This window comes from Phalangium opilio, unplaced genomic scaffold (genome assembly GCF_054372755.1).
Source record: "Phalangium opilio isolate 3A_F unplaced genomic scaffold, DU_Popi_V2 ptg000089l_1, whole genome shotgun sequence".
In the NCBI taxonomy this organism is placed as follows: Eukaryota; Metazoa; Arthropoda; class Arachnida; order Opiliones; family Phalangiidae; genus Phalangium; species Phalangium opilio.
Genome location: NW_028324194.1, coordinates 2328955 through 2345496, shown reverse-complemented (window position 1 = coordinate 2345496; position 16542 = coordinate 2328955). Strand labels below are relative to the sequence as shown.

General features: G+C 45.3%; 25 non-coding genes across 25 annotated transcripts; all 25 read right to left on the bottom strand.

The window, feature by feature from the left end:
* Positions 1 to 106: 106 nt before the first annotated feature.
* On the bottom strand, positions 107 to 188 carry TRNAS-GCU (transfer RNA serine (anticodon GCU)). The gene has a single exon. It is a non-coding gene; the product is annotated as a tRNA-Ser (tRNA).
* Positions 189 to 528: 340 nt separating this feature from the next.
* On the bottom strand, positions 529 to 610 carry TRNAS-GCU (transfer RNA serine (anticodon GCU)). Its single transcript has one exon. It is a non-coding gene; the product is annotated as a tRNA-Ser (tRNA).
* A 205-nt stretch (positions 611 to 815) lies between these two features.
* TRNAS-GCU (transfer RNA serine (anticodon GCU)) lies at positions 816 to 897 on the bottom strand. Its single transcript has one exon. It is a non-coding gene; the product is annotated as a tRNA-Ser (tRNA).
* A 205-nt stretch (positions 898 to 1102) lies between these two features.
* On the bottom strand, positions 1103 to 1184 carry TRNAS-GCU (transfer RNA serine (anticodon GCU)). The gene has a single exon. It is a non-coding gene; the product is annotated as a tRNA-Ser (tRNA).
* Positions 1185 to 1524: 340 nt separating this feature from the next.
* TRNAS-GCU (transfer RNA serine (anticodon GCU)) lies at positions 1525 to 1606 on the bottom strand. Its single transcript has one exon. It is a non-coding gene; the product is annotated as a tRNA-Ser (tRNA).
* A 347-nt stretch (positions 1607 to 1953) lies between these two features.
* On the bottom strand, positions 1954 to 2035 carry TRNAS-GCU (transfer RNA serine (anticodon GCU)). Its single transcript has one exon. It is a non-coding gene; the product is annotated as a tRNA-Ser (tRNA).
* A 341-nt stretch (positions 2036 to 2376) lies between these two features.
* TRNAS-GCU (transfer RNA serine (anticodon GCU)) lies at positions 2377 to 2458 on the bottom strand. Its single transcript has one exon. It is a non-coding gene; the product is annotated as a tRNA-Ser (tRNA).
* A 205-nt stretch (positions 2459 to 2663) lies between these two features.
* On the bottom strand, positions 2664 to 2745 carry TRNAS-GCU (transfer RNA serine (anticodon GCU)). The gene has a single exon. It is a non-coding gene; the product is annotated as a tRNA-Ser (tRNA).
* Positions 2746 to 3630: 885 nt separating this feature from the next.
* TRNAS-GCU (transfer RNA serine (anticodon GCU)) lies at positions 3631 to 3712 on the bottom strand. The gene has a single exon. It is a non-coding gene; the product is annotated as a tRNA-Ser (tRNA).
* Positions 3713 to 3917: 205 nt separating this feature from the next.
* On the bottom strand, positions 3918 to 3999 carry TRNAS-ACU (transfer RNA serine (anticodon ACU)). Its single transcript has one exon. It is a non-coding gene; the product is annotated as a tRNA-Ser (tRNA).
* A 348-nt stretch (positions 4000 to 4347) lies between these two features.
* Positions 4348 to 4429, bottom strand: TRNAS-GCU (transfer RNA serine (anticodon GCU)). Its single transcript has one exon. It is a non-coding gene; the product is annotated as a tRNA-Ser (tRNA).
* A 1042-nt stretch (positions 4430 to 5471) lies between these two features.
* Positions 5472 to 5553, bottom strand: TRNAS-GCU (transfer RNA serine (anticodon GCU)). Its single transcript has one exon. It is a non-coding gene; the product is annotated as a tRNA-Ser (tRNA).
* Positions 5554 to 5758: 205 nt separating this feature from the next.
* TRNAS-ACU (transfer RNA serine (anticodon ACU)) lies at positions 5759 to 5840 on the bottom strand. The gene has a single exon. It is a non-coding gene; the product is annotated as a tRNA-Ser (tRNA).
* A 205-nt stretch (positions 5841 to 6045) lies between these two features.
* On the bottom strand, positions 6046 to 6127 carry TRNAS-GCU (transfer RNA serine (anticodon GCU)). The gene has a single exon. It is a non-coding gene; the product is annotated as a tRNA-Ser (tRNA).
* Positions 6128 to 7026: 899 nt separating this feature from the next.
* On the bottom strand, positions 7027 to 7108 carry TRNAS-GCU (transfer RNA serine (anticodon GCU)). Its single transcript has one exon. It is a non-coding gene; the product is annotated as a tRNA-Ser (tRNA).
* A 1599-nt stretch (positions 7109 to 8707) lies between these two features.
* TRNAS-GCU (transfer RNA serine (anticodon GCU)) lies at positions 8708 to 8789 on the bottom strand. Its single transcript has one exon. It is a non-coding gene; the product is annotated as a tRNA-Ser (tRNA).
* A 205-nt stretch (positions 8790 to 8994) lies between these two features.
* TRNAS-GCU (transfer RNA serine (anticodon GCU)) lies at positions 8995 to 9076 on the bottom strand. Its single transcript has one exon. It is a non-coding gene; the product is annotated as a tRNA-Ser (tRNA).
* Positions 9077 to 9839: 763 nt separating this feature from the next.
* TRNAS-GCU (transfer RNA serine (anticodon GCU)) lies at positions 9840 to 9921 on the bottom strand. The gene has a single exon. It is a non-coding gene; the product is annotated as a tRNA-Ser (tRNA).
* A 205-nt stretch (positions 9922 to 10126) lies between these two features.
* On the bottom strand, positions 10127 to 10208 carry TRNAS-ACU (transfer RNA serine (anticodon ACU)). The gene has a single exon. It is a non-coding gene; the product is annotated as a tRNA-Ser (tRNA).
* A 348-nt stretch (positions 10209 to 10556) lies between these two features.
* Positions 10557 to 10638, bottom strand: TRNAS-GCU (transfer RNA serine (anticodon GCU)). Its single transcript has one exon. It is a non-coding gene; the product is annotated as a tRNA-Ser (tRNA).
* An 899-nt stretch (positions 10639 to 11537) lies between these two features.
* Positions 11538 to 11619, bottom strand: TRNAS-GCU (transfer RNA serine (anticodon GCU)). Its single transcript has one exon. It is a non-coding gene; the product is annotated as a tRNA-Ser (tRNA).
* A 1456-nt stretch (positions 11620 to 13075) lies between these two features.
* Positions 13076 to 13157, bottom strand: TRNAS-GCU (transfer RNA serine (anticodon GCU)). The gene has a single exon. It is a non-coding gene; the product is annotated as a tRNA-Ser (tRNA).
* A 2007-nt stretch (positions 13158 to 15164) lies between these two features.
* On the bottom strand, positions 15165 to 15381 carry TRNAS-GCU (transfer RNA serine (anticodon GCU)). Its single transcript has 2 exons — positions 15345 to 15381; positions 15165 to 15209 (listed from the first exon to the last, which is right to left on the bottom strand). It is a non-coding gene; the product is annotated as a tRNA-Ser (tRNA).
* Positions 15382 to 15442: 61 nt separating this feature from the next.
* TRNAS-GCU (transfer RNA serine (anticodon GCU)) lies at positions 15443 to 15524 on the bottom strand. Its single transcript has one exon. It is a non-coding gene; the product is annotated as a tRNA-Ser (tRNA).
* A 762-nt stretch (positions 15525 to 16286) lies between these two features.
* Positions 16287 to 16368, bottom strand: TRNAS-GCU (transfer RNA serine (anticodon GCU)). Its single transcript has one exon. It is a non-coding gene; the product is annotated as a tRNA-Ser (tRNA).
* Positions 16369 to 16542: the final 174 nt, after the last annotated feature.

The following is a 16542-nucleotide window of genomic DNA, read 5'->3' as shown; positions in this document are numbered from 1 at the left end:
CAATGTATCAGCATTCCATCGCCTTAACCACTCGGCCATCCCTTCCGGGATTTAAAGGAGTTAAATCATTTTGACTGCATTTGTGTTCAAAACAAAACAGATAAAACGACGGAGACGAGATTCGAACTCGCGCGGGCAGAGCCCAATGGATTAGCAGTCCATCGCCTTAACCACTCGGCCACCCCGTCCTTCATTTAAAACTGGTTTAATTATTTTGCCTGAATTTGTGATTATAACAATCCGTTTAAAACGGCGGAGGCGAGATTCGAACTCGCGTGTTTAGAGCCCAATGTATCAGCATTCCATCGCCTTAACCACTCGGCCATCCCTTCCGGGATTATAGGAGTTAAATCATTTTGACTGCATTTGTGTTCAAAACAAAACGGATAAAACGACGGAGGCGAGATTCGAACTCGCGCGGGCAGAGTCCAATGGATTAGCAGTCCATCGCCTTAACCACTCTGTCCTCGATTTAAAACTGGTTTAATTATTTTGTCTGAATTTGTGATTAAAACAAACCGGTTAAAACGACGGAGGCGAGATTCGAACTCGCGTGGACAGAGCCCAATGGATTAGCAGTCCATCGCCTTAACCACGCGGCCACCCCGTCCTTGATTTAAAACTGGTTTAATTATTTTCCCTGAATTTGTGATTATAACAATCCGGTTAAAACGACGGAGGCGAGATTCGAACTCGCGTGTTTAGGGCCCAATGTATCAGCATTCCATCGCCTTAACCACTCGCCTACCCCGTCCTCGATTTAACCGAGTTTAATCATTTTGACTGCATTTGTGTTCAAACCAAAACGGATAAAACGACGGAGGCGAGATTCGAACTCGCGCGGGCAGAGCCCAATGGATTAGCAGTCCATCGCCTTAACCACTCGGCCACCCCTTCCTTGATCTAAAACTGGTTTAATTATTTTGCCTGAATTTGTGATTATAACAATCCGGTTAAAACGACGGAGGCGAGATTCGAACTCGCGTGTTTAGAGCCCAATGTATCAGCATTCCATCGCCTTAACCACTCGGCCATCCCTTCCGGGATTTAAAGGAGTTAAATCATTTTGACTGCATTTGTGTTCAAAACAAAACAGATAAAACGACGGAGACGAGATTCGAACTCGCGCGGGCAGAGCCCAATGGATTAGCAGTCCATCGCCTTAACCACTCGGCCACCCCGTCCTTCATTTAAAACTGGTTTAATTATTTTGCCTGAATTTGTGATTATAACAATCCGTTTAAAACGGCGGAGGCGAGATTCGAACTCGCGTGTTTAGAGCCCAATGTATCAGCATTCCATCGCCTTAACCACTCGGCCATCCCTTCCGGGATTATAGGAGTTAAATCATTTTGACTGCATTTGTGTTCAAAACAAAACGGATAAAACGACGGAGGCGAGATTCGAACTCGCGCGGGCAGAGTCCAATGGATTAGCAGTCCATCGCCTTAACCACCCTGTCCTCGATTTAAAACTGGTTTAATTATTTTGCCTGAATTTGTGATTAAAACAAACCGGTTAAAACGACGGAGGCGAGATTCGAACTCGCGTGGACAGAGCCCAATGGATTAGCAGTCCATCGCCTTAACCACGCGGCCACCCCGTCCTTGATTTAAAACTGGTTTAATTATTTTCCCTGAATTTGTGATTATAACAATCCGGTTAAAAAACGGAGGCGAGATTCGAACTCGCGTGTTTAGGGCCCAATGTATCAGCATTCCATCGCCTTAACCACTCGGCCATCCCTTCCGGGATTTAAAGAAGTTAAATCATTTTGACTGCATTTGTGTTCAAAACAAAACGGATAAAACGACGGAGGCGAGATTCGAACTCTCGCGGGCAGAGCCGAATGCATTAGCAGTCCATCGCCTTAACCACTCGCCCACCCCGTCCTCGATTTAACCGAGTTTAATCATTTTGACTGCATTTGTGTTCAAACCAAAACGGACAAAACGACGGAGGCGAGATTCGAACTCGCGCGGGCAGAGCCCAATGGATTAGCAGTCCATCGCCTTAACCACTCGGCCACCCCGTCCTTGATCTAAAACTGGTTTAATTATTTTGCCTGAATTTGTGATTATAACAATCCGGTTAAAACGACGGAGGCGAGATTCGAACTCGCGTGTTTAGAGCCCAATGTATCAGCATTCCATCGCATTAACCACTCGGCCATCCCTTCCGGGATTTAAAGGAGTTAAATCATTTTGACTGCATTTGTGTTCAAAACAAAACAGATAAAACGACGGAGACGAGATTCGAACTCGCGCGGGCAGAGCCCAATGGATTAGCAGTCCATCGCCTTAACCACCCTGTCCTCGATTTAAAACTGGTTTAATTATTTTGCCTGAATTTGTGATTAAAACCAACCGGTTAAAACGACGGAGGCGAGATTCGAACTCGCGCGGGCAGAGCACAATGGATTAGCAGTCCATCGCCTTAACCACTCGGCCACCCCGCCCTTCATTTAAAACTGGTTTAATTATTTTCCCTGAATTTGTGATTATAACAATCCGGTTAAAACGACGGAGGCGAGATTCGAACTCGCGTGTTTAGGGCCCAATGTATCAGCATTCCATCGCCTTAACCACTCGGCCATCAATTCCGGGATTTAAAGGATTTAAATCATTTTGACTGCATTTGTGTTCAAACCAAAACGGATAAAACGACGGAGGCGAGTTTCGAACTCTCGCGGGCAGAGCCGAATGCATTAGCAGTCCATCGCCTTAACCACTCGGCCACCCCGTCCTTGATTTAAAACTGGTTTAATTATTTTGCCTGAATTTGTGATTAAAACAATCCGGTTAAAACGAAGGAGGCAAAATTCAAACTCGCGTGTTTAGAGCCCAATGTATCAGCATTCCATCGCCTTAACCACTCGGCCATCCCTTCCGGGATTTAAAGGAGTTAAATCATTTTGACTGCTGTAACGGATAAAACGACGGAGGCGAGATTCGAATTCGCGCGGGCAGAGCCCAATGGATTAGCAGTCCATCGCCTTAACCACCCTGTCCTCGATTTAAAACTGGTTTAATTATTTTGCCTGAATTTGTGATTAAAACAATCCGGTTAAAACGACGGAGGCGAGATTCGAACTCGCACGGGCAGAGCCCAATGGATTAGCAGTCCATCGCCTTAACCATCCTGTCCTCGATTTAAAGCTGATTTAATTATTTTGCCTGAATTTGTGATTAAAACAATCCGGTTAAAACGACGGAGGCAAGATTCGAACTCGCGTGTTTAGGGCCCAAGGTGTTAGCAATCCATCGCCTTAACCACTCGGCCATCCCTTCCGATACTAACACGAGTTAAATCATTTTGACTGCATTTGTGTTTAAAACAAAACGGATAAAATGACGGAGGCGAGATTCGAACTCGCGCGGGCAGAGCCCAATGGATTAGCAGTCCATCGCCTTAACCATCCTGTCCTCGATTTAAAGCTGGTTTAATTATTTTGCCTGAATTTGTGATTAATTCAATCCGGTTAAAACGACGGAGGCGAGATTCGAACTCGCGTGTTTAGAGCCCAATGTATAAGCATTCCATCGCCTTAACCACTCGGCCATCCCTTCCGGGATTTAAAGGAGTTAAATCATTTTGACTGCATTTGTGTTCAAAACAAAACGGATAAAACGACGGAGACGAGATTCGAATTCGCGCGGGCAGAGCCCAATGGATTAGCAGTCCATCGCCTTAACCACTCGGCCACCCCGTCCTTGATTTAAAACTGGTTTAATTATTTTGCCTGAATTTGTGATTAAAACAATCCGGTTAAAACGACGGAGGCGAGATTCGAACTCGCGTGTTTAGAGCCCAATGTATCAGCATTCCATCGCCTTACCCACTCGGCCTTCCCTTCCGGGATTTAAAGGAGTTAAATCACTTTGACTGCATTTGTGTTCAAAACAAAACTGATAAAACGACGGAGGCGAGATTCGAATTCGCGCGGGCAGAGCCCAATGGATTAGTAGTCCATCGCCTTAACCACGCGGCCACCCCGTCCTTGATTTAAAACTGGTTTAATTATTTTCCCTGAATTTGTGATTATAACAATCCGGTTAAAACGACGGAGGCGAGATTCGAACTCGCGTGTTTAGGGCCCAATATATCAGCATTCCATCGCCTTAACCACTCGGCCATCCCTTCCGGGATTTAAAGGAGTTAAATCATTTTGACTGCATTTGTGTTCAAAACAAAACGGATAAAACGACGGAGGCGAGATTCGAACTCTCGCGGGCAGAGCCGAATGCATTAGCAGTCCATCGCCTTAACCACTCGCCCACCCCGTCCTCGATTTAACCGAGTTTAATCATTTTGACTGCATTTGTGTTCAAACCAAAACGGACAAAACGACGGAGGCGAGATTCGAACTCGCGCGGGCAGAGCCCAATGGATTAGCAGTCCATCGCCTTAACCACTCGGCCACCCCGTCCTTGATCTAAAACTGGTTTAATTATTTCGCCTGAATTTGTGATTATAACAATCCGGTTAAAACGACGGAGGCGAGATTCGAACTCGCGTGTTTAGAACCCAATGTATCAGCATTCCATCGCCTTAACCACTCGGCCATCCCTTCCGGGATTTAAAGGAGTTAAATCATTTTGACTGCATTTGTGTTCAAAACAAAACAGATAAAACGACGGAGACGAGATTCGAACTCGCGCGGGCAGAGCCCAATGGATTAGCAGTCCATCGCCTTAACCACCCTGTCCTCGATTTAAAACTGGTTTAATTATTTTGCCTGAATTTGTGATTAAAACAATCCGGTTAAAACGACGGAGGCGAGATTCGAACTCGCGTGTTTAGGGCCCAATGTGTTAGCAATCCATCGCCTTAACCACTCGGCCATCCCTTCCAATACTAACACGAGTTAAATCATTTTGACTGCATTTGTGTTTAAAACAAAACGGATAAAATGACGGAGGCGAGATTCGAACTCGCGCGGGCAGAGCCCAATGGATTAGCAGTCCATCGCCTTAACCATCCTGTCCTCGATTTAAAGCTGATTTAATTATTTTGCCTGAATTTGTGATTAAAACAATCCGGTTAAAACGACGGAGGCAAGATTCGAACTCGCGTGTTTAGGGCCCAAGGTGTTAGCAATCCATCGCCTTAACCACTCGGCCATCCCTTCCGATACTAACACGAGTTAAATCATTTTGACTGCATTTGTGTTTAAAACAAAACGGATAAAATGACGGAGGCGAGATTCGAACTCGCGCGGGCAGAGCCCAATGGATTAGCAGTCCATCGCCTTAACCATCCTGTCCTCGATTTAAAGCTGGTTTAATTATTTTGCCTGAATTTGTGATTAATTCAATCCGGTTAAAACGACGGAGGCGAGATTCGAACTCGCGTGTTTAGAGCCCAATGTATAAGCATTCCATCGCCTTAACCACTCGGCCATCCCTTCCGGGATTTAAAGGAGTTAAATCATTTTGACTGCATTTGTGTTCAAAACAAAACGGATAAAACGACGGAGACGAGATTCGAATTCGCGCGGGCAGAGCCCAATGGATTAGCAGTCCATCGCCTTAACCACTCGGCCACCCCGTCCTTGATTTAAAACTGGTTTAATTATTTTGCCTGAATTTGTGATTAAAACAATCCGGTTAAAACGACGGAGGCGAGATTCGAACTCGCGTGTTTAGAGCCCAATGTATCAGCATTCCATCGCCTTACCCACTCGGCCTTCCCTTCCGGGATTTAAAGGAGTTAAATCACTTTGACTGCATTTGTGTTCAAAACAAAACGGATAAAACGACGGAGGCGAGATTCGAATTCGCGCGGGCAGAGCCCAATGGATTAGTAGTCCATCGCCTTAACCACGCGGCCACCCCGTCCTTGATTTAAAACTGGTTTAATTATTTTCCCTGAATTTGTGATTATAACAATCCGGTTAAAACGACGGAGGCGAGATTCGAACTCTCGCGGGCAGAGCCGAATGCATTAGCAGTCCATCGCCTTAACCACTCGCCCACCCCGTCCTCGATTTAACCGAGTTTAATCATTTTGACTGCATTTGTGTTCAAACCAAAACGGACAAAACGACGGAGGCGAGATTCGAACTCGCGCGGGCAGAGCCCAATGGATTAGCAGTCCATCGCCTTAACCACTCGGCCACCCCGTCCTTGATCTAAAACTGGTTTAATTATTTCGCCTGAATTTGTGATTATAACAATCCGGTTAAAACGACGGAGGCGAGATTCGAACTCGCGTGTTTAGAGCCCAATGTATCAGCATTCCATCGCCTTAACCACTCGGCCATCCCTTCCGGGATTTAAAGGAGTTAAATCATTTTGACTGCATTTGTGTTCAAAACAAAACAGATAAAACGACGGAGACGAGATTCGAACTCGCGCGGGCAGAGCCCAATGGATTAGCAGTCCATCGCCTTAACCACCCTGTCCTCGATTTAAAACTGGTTTAATTATTTTGCCTGAATTTGTGATTAAAACAATCCGGTTAAAACGACGGAGGCGAGATTCGAACTCGCGTGTTTAGGGCCCAATGTGTTAGCAATCCATCGCCTTAACCACTCGGCCATCCCTTCCAATACTAACACGAGTTAAATCATTTTGACTGCATTTGTGTTTAAAACAAAACGGATAAAATGACGGAGGCGAGATTCGAACTCGCGCGGGCAGAGCCCAATGGATTAGCAGTCCATCGCCTTAACCATCCTGTCCTCGATTTAAAGCTGGTTTAATTATTTTGCCTGAATTTGTGATTAATTCAATCCGGTTAAAACGACGGAGGCGAGATTCGAACTCGCGTGTTTAGAGCCCAATGTATAAGCATTCCATCGCCTTAACCACTCGGCCATCCCTTCCGGGATTTAAAGGAGTTAAATCATTTTGACTGCATTTGTGTTCAAAACAAAACGGATAAAACGACGGAGACGAGATTCGAATTCGCGCGGGCAGAGCCCAATGGATTAGTAGTCCATCGCCTTAACTACCCTGTCCTCGATTTAAAACTGGTTTAATTATTTTGCCTGAATTTGTGATTAAAACAATCCGGTTAAAACGACGGAGGCGAGATTCGAACTCGCACGGGCAGAGCCCAATGGATTAGCAGTCCATCGCCTTAACCACTCGGCCACCCCGTCCTTGATTTAAAACTGGTATAATTATTTTGCCTGAATTTGTGATTAAAACAATCCGGTTAAAACGACGGAGGCGAGATTCGAACTCGCGTGTTTAGAGCCCAATGTATCAGCATTCCATCGCCTTACCCACTCGGCCTTCCCTTCCGGGATTTAAAGGAGTTAAAACACTTTGACTGCATTTGTGTTCAAAACAAAACGGATAAAACGACGGAGGCGAGATTCGAATTCGCGCGGGCAGAGCCCAATGGATTAGTAGTCCATCGCCTTAACCACCCTGTCCTCGATTTAAAACTGGTTTAATTATTTTGCCTGAATTTGTGATTAAAACAATCCGGTTAAAACGACGGCGGCGAAATTCGAACTCGCACGGGCAGAGCCCAATGGATTAGCAGTCCATCGCCTTAAACATCCTGTCCTCGATTTAAAGCTGGTTTAATTATTTTGCCTGAATTTGTGATTAAATCAATCCGGTTAAAACGACGGAGGCGAGATTCGAACTCGCGTGTTTAGGGCCCAATGTGTTAGCAATCCATCGCCTTAACCACTCGGCCATCCCTTCCGATACTCACACGAGTTAAATCATTTTGACTGCATTTGTGTTCAAAACAAAACGGATAAAACGACGGATTCGAGATTCGAACTCGCTCGGGCAGAGCCCAATGGATTAGAAGTCCATCGCCTTAACCTCCTGTCCTCGATTTAAAGCTGGTTTAATTATTTTGCCTGAATTTGTGATTAAATCAATCCGGTTAAAACGACAAAGGCGAGATTCGAAATCGCGTGTTTAGGGCCCAATGTGTTAGCAATCCATCGCCTTAACTACTCGGCCATCCCTTCCTCGATTTAACCGAGTTTAATCATTTTGACTGCATTTGTGTTCAAAACAAAACGGACAAAACGACGGAGGCGAGATTCGAACACGCGCGGGCAGAGTCCAATGGATTAGCATTCCACCGCCTTAACCACCCTGTCCTCGATTTAAAACTGGTTTAATTATTTTGCCTGAATTTGTGATTAAAACAATCCGGTTAAAACGACGGAGGCGAGATTCGAACTCGCGTGTTTAGGGCCCAATGTGTTAGCAATCCATCGCCTTAACCACTCGGCCATCCCTTCCTCGATTTAACCGAGTTTAATCATTTTGACTGCATTTGTGTTCAAAACAAAACGGACAAAACGACGGAGGCGAGATTCGAACACGCGCGGGCAGAGCCCAATGGATTAGCATTCCACCGCCTTAACCACCCTGTCCTCGATTTAAAACTGGTTTAATTATTTTGCCTGAATTTGTGATTAAAACAATCCGGTTAAAACGACGGAGGCGAGATTCGAACTCGCGTGTTTAGGGCCCAATATATCAGCATTCCATCGCCTTAACCACTCGGCCATCCCTTCCGGGATTTAAAGGAGTTAAATCATTTTGACTGCATTTGTGTTCAAAACAAAACGGATAAAACGACGGAGGCGAGATTCGAACTCTCGCGGGCAGAGCCGAATGCATTAGCAGTCCATCGCCTTAACCACTCGCCCACCCCGTCCTCGATTTAACCGAGTTTAATCATTTTGACTGCATTTGTGTTCAAACCAAAACGGACAAAACGACGGAGGCGAGATTCGAACTCGCGCGGGCAGAGCCCAATGGATTAGCAGTCCATCGCCTTAACCACTCGGCCACCCCGTCCTTGATCTAAAACTGGTTTAATTATTTCGCCTGAATTTGTGATTATAACAATCCGGTTAAAACGACGGAGGCGAGATTCGAACTCGCGTGTTTAGAACCCAATGTATCAGCATTCCATCGCCTTAACCACTCGGCCATCCCTTCCGGGATTTAAAGGAGTTAAATCATTTTGACTGCATTTGTGTTCAAAACAAAACAGATAAAACGACGGAGACGAGATTCGAACTCGCGCGGGCAGAGCCCAATGGATTAGCAGTCCATCGCCTTAACCACTCGGCCACCCCGTCCTCGATTTAAAACTGGTTTAATTATTTTGCCTGAATTTGTGATTAAAACAATCCGGTTAAAACGACGGAGGCGAGATTCGAACTCGCGTGTTTAGGGCCCAATGTGTTAGCAATCCATCGCCTTAACCACTCGGCCATCCCTTCCAATACTAACACGAGTTAAATCATTTTGACTGCATTTGTGTTTAAAACAAAACGGATAAAATGACGGAGGCGAGATTCGAACTCGCGCGGGCAGAGCCCAATGGATTAGCAGTCCATCGCCTTAACCATCCTGTCCTCGATTTAAAGCTGATTTAATTATTTTGCCTGAATTTGTGATTAAAACAATCCGGTTAAAACGACGGAGGCAAGATTCGAACTCGCGTGTTTAGGGCCCAAGGTGTTAGCAATCCATCGCCTTAACCACTCGGCCATCCCTTCCGATACTAACACGAGTTAAATCATTTTGACTGCATTTGTGTTTAAAACAAAACGGATAAAATGACGGAGGCGAGATTCGAACTCGCGCGGGCAGAGCCCAATGGATTAGCAGTCCATCGCCTTAACCATCCTGTCCTCGATTTAAAGCTGGTTTAATTATTTTGCCTGAATTTGTGATTAATTCAATCCGGTTAAAACGACGGAGGCGAGATTCGAACTCGCGTGTTTAGAGCCCAATGTATAAGCATTCCATCGCCTTAACCACTCGGCCATCCCTTCCGGGATTTAAAGGAGTTAAATCATTTTGACTGCATTTGTGTTCAAAACAAAACGGATAAAACGACGGAGACGAGATTCGAATTCGCGCGGGCAGAGCCCAATGGATTAGCAGTCCATCGCCTTAACCACTCGGCCACCCCGTCCTTGATTTAAAACTGGTTTAATTATTTTGCCTGAATTTGTGATTAAAACAATCCGGTTAAAACGACGGAGGCGAGATTCGAACTCGCGTGTTTAGAGCCCAATGTATCAGCATTCCATCGCCTTACCCACTCGGCCTTCCCTTCCGGGATTTAAAGGAGTTAAATCACTTTGACTGCATTTGTGTTCAAAACAAAACGGATAAAACGACGGAGGCGAGATTCGAATTCGCGCGGGCAGAGCCCAATGGATTAGTAGTCCATCGCCTTAACCACGCGGCCACCCCGTCCTTGATTTAAAACTGGTTTAATTATTTTCCCTGAATTTGTGATTATAACAATCCGGTTAAAACGACGGAGGCGAGATTCGAACTCGCGTGTTTAGGGCCCAATATATCAGCATTCCATCGCCTTAACCACTCGGCCATCCCTTCCGGGATTTAAAGGAGTTAAATCATTTTGACTGCATTTGTGTTCAAAACAAAACGGATAAAACGACGGAGGCGAGATTCGAACTCTCGCGGGCAGAGCCGAATGCATTAGCAGTCCATCGCCTTAACCACTCGCCCACCCCGTCCTCGATTTAACCGAGTTTAATCATTTTGACTGCATTTGTGTTCAAACCAAAACGGACAAAACGACGGAGGCGAGATTCGAACTCGCGCGGGCAGAGCCCAATGGATTAGCAGTCCATCGCCTTAACCACTCGGCCACCCCGTCCTTGATCTAAAACTGGTTTAATTATTTCGCCTGAATTTGTGATTATAACAATCCGGTTAAAACGACGGAGGCGAGATTCGAACTCGCGTGTTTAGAGCCCAATGTATCAGCATTCCATCGCCTTAACCACTCGGCCATCCCTTCCGGGATTTAAAGGAGTTAAATCATTTTGACTGCATTTGTGTTCAAAACAAAACAGATAAAACGACGGAGACGAGATTCGAACTCGCGCGGGCAGAGCCCAATGGATTAGCAGTCCATCGCCTTAACCACCCTGTCCTCGATTTAAAACTGGTTTAATTATTTTGCCTGAATTTGTGATTAAAACAATCCGGTTAAAACGACGGAGGCGAGATTCGAACTCGCGTGTTTAGGGCCCAATGTGTTAGCAATCCATCGCCTTAACCACTCGGCCATCCCTTCCAATACTAACACGAGTTAAATCATTTTGACTGCATTTGTGTTTAAAACAAAACGGATAAAATGACGGAGGCGAGATTCGAACTCGCGCGGGCAGAGCCCAATGGATTAGCAGTCCATCGCCTTAACCATCCTGTCCTCGATTTAAAGCTGGTTTAATTATTTTGCCTGAATTTGTGATTAATTCAATCCGGTTAAAACGACGGAGGCGAGATTCGAACTCGCGTGTTTAGAGCCCAATGTATAAGCATTCCATCGCCTTAACCACTCGGCCATCCCTTCCGGGATTTAAAGGAGTTAAATCATTTTGACTGCATTTGTGTTCAAAACAAAACGGATAAAACGACGGAGACGAGATTCGAATTCGCGCGGGCAGAGCCCAATGGATTAGTAGTCCATCGCCTTAACTACCCTGTCCTCGATTTAAAACTGGTTTAATTATTTTGCCTGAATTTGTGATTAAAACAATCCGGTTAAAACGACGGAGGCGAGATTCGAACTCGCACGGGCAGAGCCCAATGGATTAGCAGTCCATCGCCTTAACCACTCGGCCACCCCGTCCTTAATTTAAAACTGGTATAATTATTTTGCCTGAATTTGTGATTAAAACAATCCGGTTAAAACGACGGAGGCGAGATTCGAACTCGCGTGTTTAGAGCCCAATGTATCAGCATTCCATCGCCTTACCCACTCGGCCTTCCCTTCCGGGATTTAAAGGAGTTAAAACACTTTGACTGCATTTGTGTTCAAAACAAAACGGATAAAACGACGGAGGCGAGATTCGAATTCGCGCGGGCAGAGCCCAATGGATTAGTAGTCCATCGCCTTAACCACCCTGTCCTCGATTTAAAACTGGTTTAATTATTTTGCCTGAATTTGTGATTAAAACAATCCGGTTAAAACGACGGCGGCGAAATTCGAACTCGCACGGGCAGAGCCCAATGGATTAGCAGTCCATCGCCTTAAACATCCTGTCCTCGATTTAAAGCTGGTTTAATTATTTTGCCTGAATTTGTGATTAAATCAATCCGGTTAAAACGACGGAGGCGAGATTCGAACTCGCGTGTTTAGGGCCCAATGTGTTAGCAATCCATCGCCTTAACCACTCGGCCATCCCTTCCGATACTCACACGAGTTAAATCATTTTGACTGCATTTGTGTTCAAAACAAAACGGATAAAACGACGGATTCGAGATTCGAACTCGCTCGGGCAGAGCCCAATGGATTAGAAGTCCATCGCCTTAACCTCCTGTCCTCGATTTAAAGCTGGTTTAATTATTTTGCCTGAATTTGTGATTAAATCAATCCGGTTAAAACGACAAAGGCGAGATTCGAAATCGCGTGTTTAGGGCCCAATGTGTTAGCAATCCATCGCCTTAACTACTCGGCCATCCCTTCCTCGATTTAACCGAGTTTAATCATTTTGACTGCATTTGTGTTCAAAACAAAACGGACAAAACGACGGAGGCGAGATTCGAACACGCGCGGGCAGAGTCCAATGGATTAGCATTCCACCGCCTTAACCACCCTGTCCTCGATTTAAAACTGGTTTAATTATTTTGCCTGAATTTGTGATTAAAACAATCCGGTTAAAACGACGGAGGCGAGATTCGAACTCGCGTGTTTAGGGCCCAATGTGTTAGCAATCCATCGCCTTAACCACTCGGCCATCCCTTCCTCGATTTAACCGAGTTTAATCATTTTGACTGCATTTGTGTTCAAAACAAAACGGACAAAACGACGGAGGCGAGATTCGAACACGCGCGGGCAGAGCCCAATGGATTAGCATTCCACCGCCTTAACCACCCTGTCCTCGATTTAAAACTGGTTTAATTATTTTGCCTGAATTTGTGATTAAAACAATCCGGTTGAAACGACGGAGGCGAGATTCGAACGCGCGTGTTTAGGGCCCAATGCGTTAGCAATCCATCGCCTTAACCACTCGGCCATCCCTTCCGATACTCACACGAGTTAAATCATTTTGACTGCATTTGTGTTCAAAACAAAACGGATAAAACGACGGAGGCGAGATTCGAACTCGCTCGGGCAGAGCCCAATGGATTAGCAGTCCATCGCCTTAACCACTCGGCCACCCCGTCCTTGATTTAAAACTGGTTTAACTATTTTGCCTGAATTTGTGATTAAAACAATCCGGTTAAAACGACGGAGGCGAGATTCGAACTCGCGTGTTTAGGGCCCAATGTATCAGCATTCCATCGCCTTAACCACTCGACCATCGCTTCCGGGATTTAAAGGAGTTTAATCATTTTGACTGCATTTGTGTTTAAAACAAAACGGACAAAACGACGGAGGCGAGATTCGAACACGCGCGGGCAGAGCCCAATGGATTAGCAGTCCGTCGCCTTAACCACCCTGTCCTCGATTTAAAACTGGTTTAATTATTTTGCCTGAATTTGTGATTAAAACAATCCGGTTAAAACGACGGAGGCGAGATTCGAACTCGCACGGGCAGAGCCCAATGTATCAGCATTCCATCGCCTTAACCACTCGACCATCCCTTCCGGGATTTAAAGGAGTTTAATCATTTTGACTGCATTTGTGTTCAAAACAATGCGGTTAAAACGACGGAGGCGAGATTCGAACTCGCGCGGGCAGAGCCCAATGGATTAGCAGTCCGTCGCCTCAACCACCCTGTCCTTGATTTAAAACTGGTTTAATTATTTTGCCTGAATTTGTGATTAAAACAATCCGGTTAAAACGACGGAGGCGAGATTCGAACTCGCGTGCTTAGAGCCAAATGGAATAGCAGTCCATCGCCTTAACCATCCTGTCCTCGATTTAAAGCTGGTTTAATTATTTTGCCTGAATTTGTGTTTAAATCAATCCGGTTAAAGCGACGGAGGCGAGATTCGAACTCGCGTGTTTAGGGCCCAATATATCAGCATTCCATCGCCTTAACCACTCGACCATCCCTTCCGGGATTTAAAGGAGTTTAAGCATTTTGACTGCATTTGTCTTCAAAACAAAACGGACAAAACGACGGAGGCGAGATTCAAACACGCGCGGGCAGAGCCCAATGGATTAGCATTTCATCGCCTTAACCACCCTGTCCTCGATTTAAAACTGGTTTAATTATTTTGCCTGAATTTGTGATTAAAACAATCCGGTTAAAACGACGGAGGCGAGATTCGAACTCGCGCGGGCAGACCCAATGGATTAGCAGTCCGTCGCCTTAACCACCTTGTCCTCGATTTAAAACTGGTTTAATTATTTTGCCTGAATTTGTGATTAAAACAATCCGGTTAAAACGACGGAGGCGAGATTCGAACTCGCGTGTTTAGAGCCCAATGTATCAGCATTCCATCGCCTTAACCACTCGGCCATCCCTTCCGATACTAACACGAGTTAAATCATTTTGACTGCATTTGTGTTCAAAACAAAACGGATAAAACGACGGAGGCGAGATTCGAACTCGCGCCTGCAGAGTTCAATGGATTAGCAGTCCATCGCCTTAACCATCCTGTCCTCGATTTAAAGCTGGTTTAATTATTTTGCCTGAATTTGTGATTAAATCAATCCGGTTAAAACGACGGAGGCGAGATTCGAACTCGCGTGTTTAGAGCCCAATGAATTAACAATCCATCGCCTTAACCACTCGGCCATCCTTTCCTCGATTTAACCGAGTTTAATCATTTTGAGTGCATTTGTGTTCAAAACAAAACGGACAAAACGACGGAGGCGAGATTCGAACACGCGCGGGCAGAGCCCAATGGATTAGCATTCCATCGCCTTAACCACCCTGTCCTCGATTTAAAACTAGTTTAATTATTTTGCCTGAATTTGTGATTAAAACAATCCGGTTAAAACGACGGAGGCGAGATTCGAACTCGCGCAGGCAGAGCCCAATGGATTAGCAGTCCGTCGCCTTAACCACCCTGTCCTCGATTTAAAACTTGTTTAATTATTTTGCCTGAATTTGTGATTAAAACAATCCAGTTAAAACGACGGAGGCGAGATTCGAACGCGTGTGTTTAGGGCCCAATGTGTTAGCAATCCATCGCCTTAACCACTCGGCCATCCCTTCCGATACTCACACGAGTTAAATCATTTTGACTGAATTTGTGTTCAAAACAAAACGGATAAAACGACGGAGGCGAGATTCGAACTCGCGCGGGCAGAGCCCAATGGATTAGCAGTCCATCGCCTTAACCTCCTGTCCTCGATTTAAAGCTGGTTTAATTATTTTGCCTGAATTTTTGATTAAAACAATCCGAATAAAACGACGGAGGCGAGATTCGAACGCGCGTGTTTAGGGCCCAATGTGTTAGCAATCCATCGCCTTAACCACTCGGCCATCCCTTCCGATACTAACACGAGTTAAGTCATTTTGACTGCATTTGTGTTCAAAACAAAAAGGATAAAACGACTGAGGCGAGATTCGAACTCGCGCGGGCAGAGCCCAATGGATTAGCAGTCCATCGCCTTAACCACTCAGATACCCCGTCCTTGATTTAAAACTGGTTTAATTATTTTGCCTGAATTTGTGATTAAATCAATCCGGTTAAAACGACGGAGGCGAGATTCGAACTCGCGTGTTTAGAGCCCAATGAATTAGCAATCCATCGCCTTAACCACTCGGCCATCCCTTCCTCGATTTAACCGAGTTTAATCATTTTGACTGCATTTGTGTTCAAAACGAAACGGACAAAACGACGGAGGCGAGATTCGAACACGCGCGGGCAGAGCCCAATGGATTATCATTCCATCACCTTAACCACCCTGTCCTCGATTTAAAACTGGTTTAACTATTTTGCCTGAATTTGTGATTAAAACAATCCGGTTAAAACGACGGAGGCGAGATTCGAACTCGCGTGTTTAGGGCCAAATGTATCAGAATTCCATCGCCTTAACCACTCGACCATCGCTTCCGGGATTTAAAGGAGTTTAATCATTTTGACTGCATTTGTGTTCAAAACAAAACGGACAAAACGACGGAGGCGAGATTCGAACACGCGCGGGCAGAGCCCAATGGATTAGCATTCCATCGCCTTAACCACCCTGTCCTCGATTTAAAACTGGTTTAATTATTTTGCCTGAATTTGTGATTAAATCAATCCGGTTAAAACGACGGAGGCGAGATTCGAACTTCGTGTTTAGAGCCCAATGAATTAACAATCCATCGCCTTAACCACTCGGCCATCCCTTCCGATACTAACACGAGTTAAGTCATTTTGACTGCATTTGTGTTCAAAACAAAACGGATAAAACGACTGAGGCGAGATTCGAACTCGCGCGGGCAGAGCCCAATGGATTAGCAGTATATCGCCTTAACCACTCGGCCACCCCGTCCTTGATTTAAAACTGGTTTAATTATTTTGCCTGAATTTGTGATTAAATCAATCCGGTTAAAACGACGGAGGCGAGATTCGAACTCGCGTGTTTAGGGCCCAATGTATCAGCATTCCATCGCCTTAACCACTCGACCATCGCTTCCGGGATTTAAAGGAGTTTAATCATTTTGAC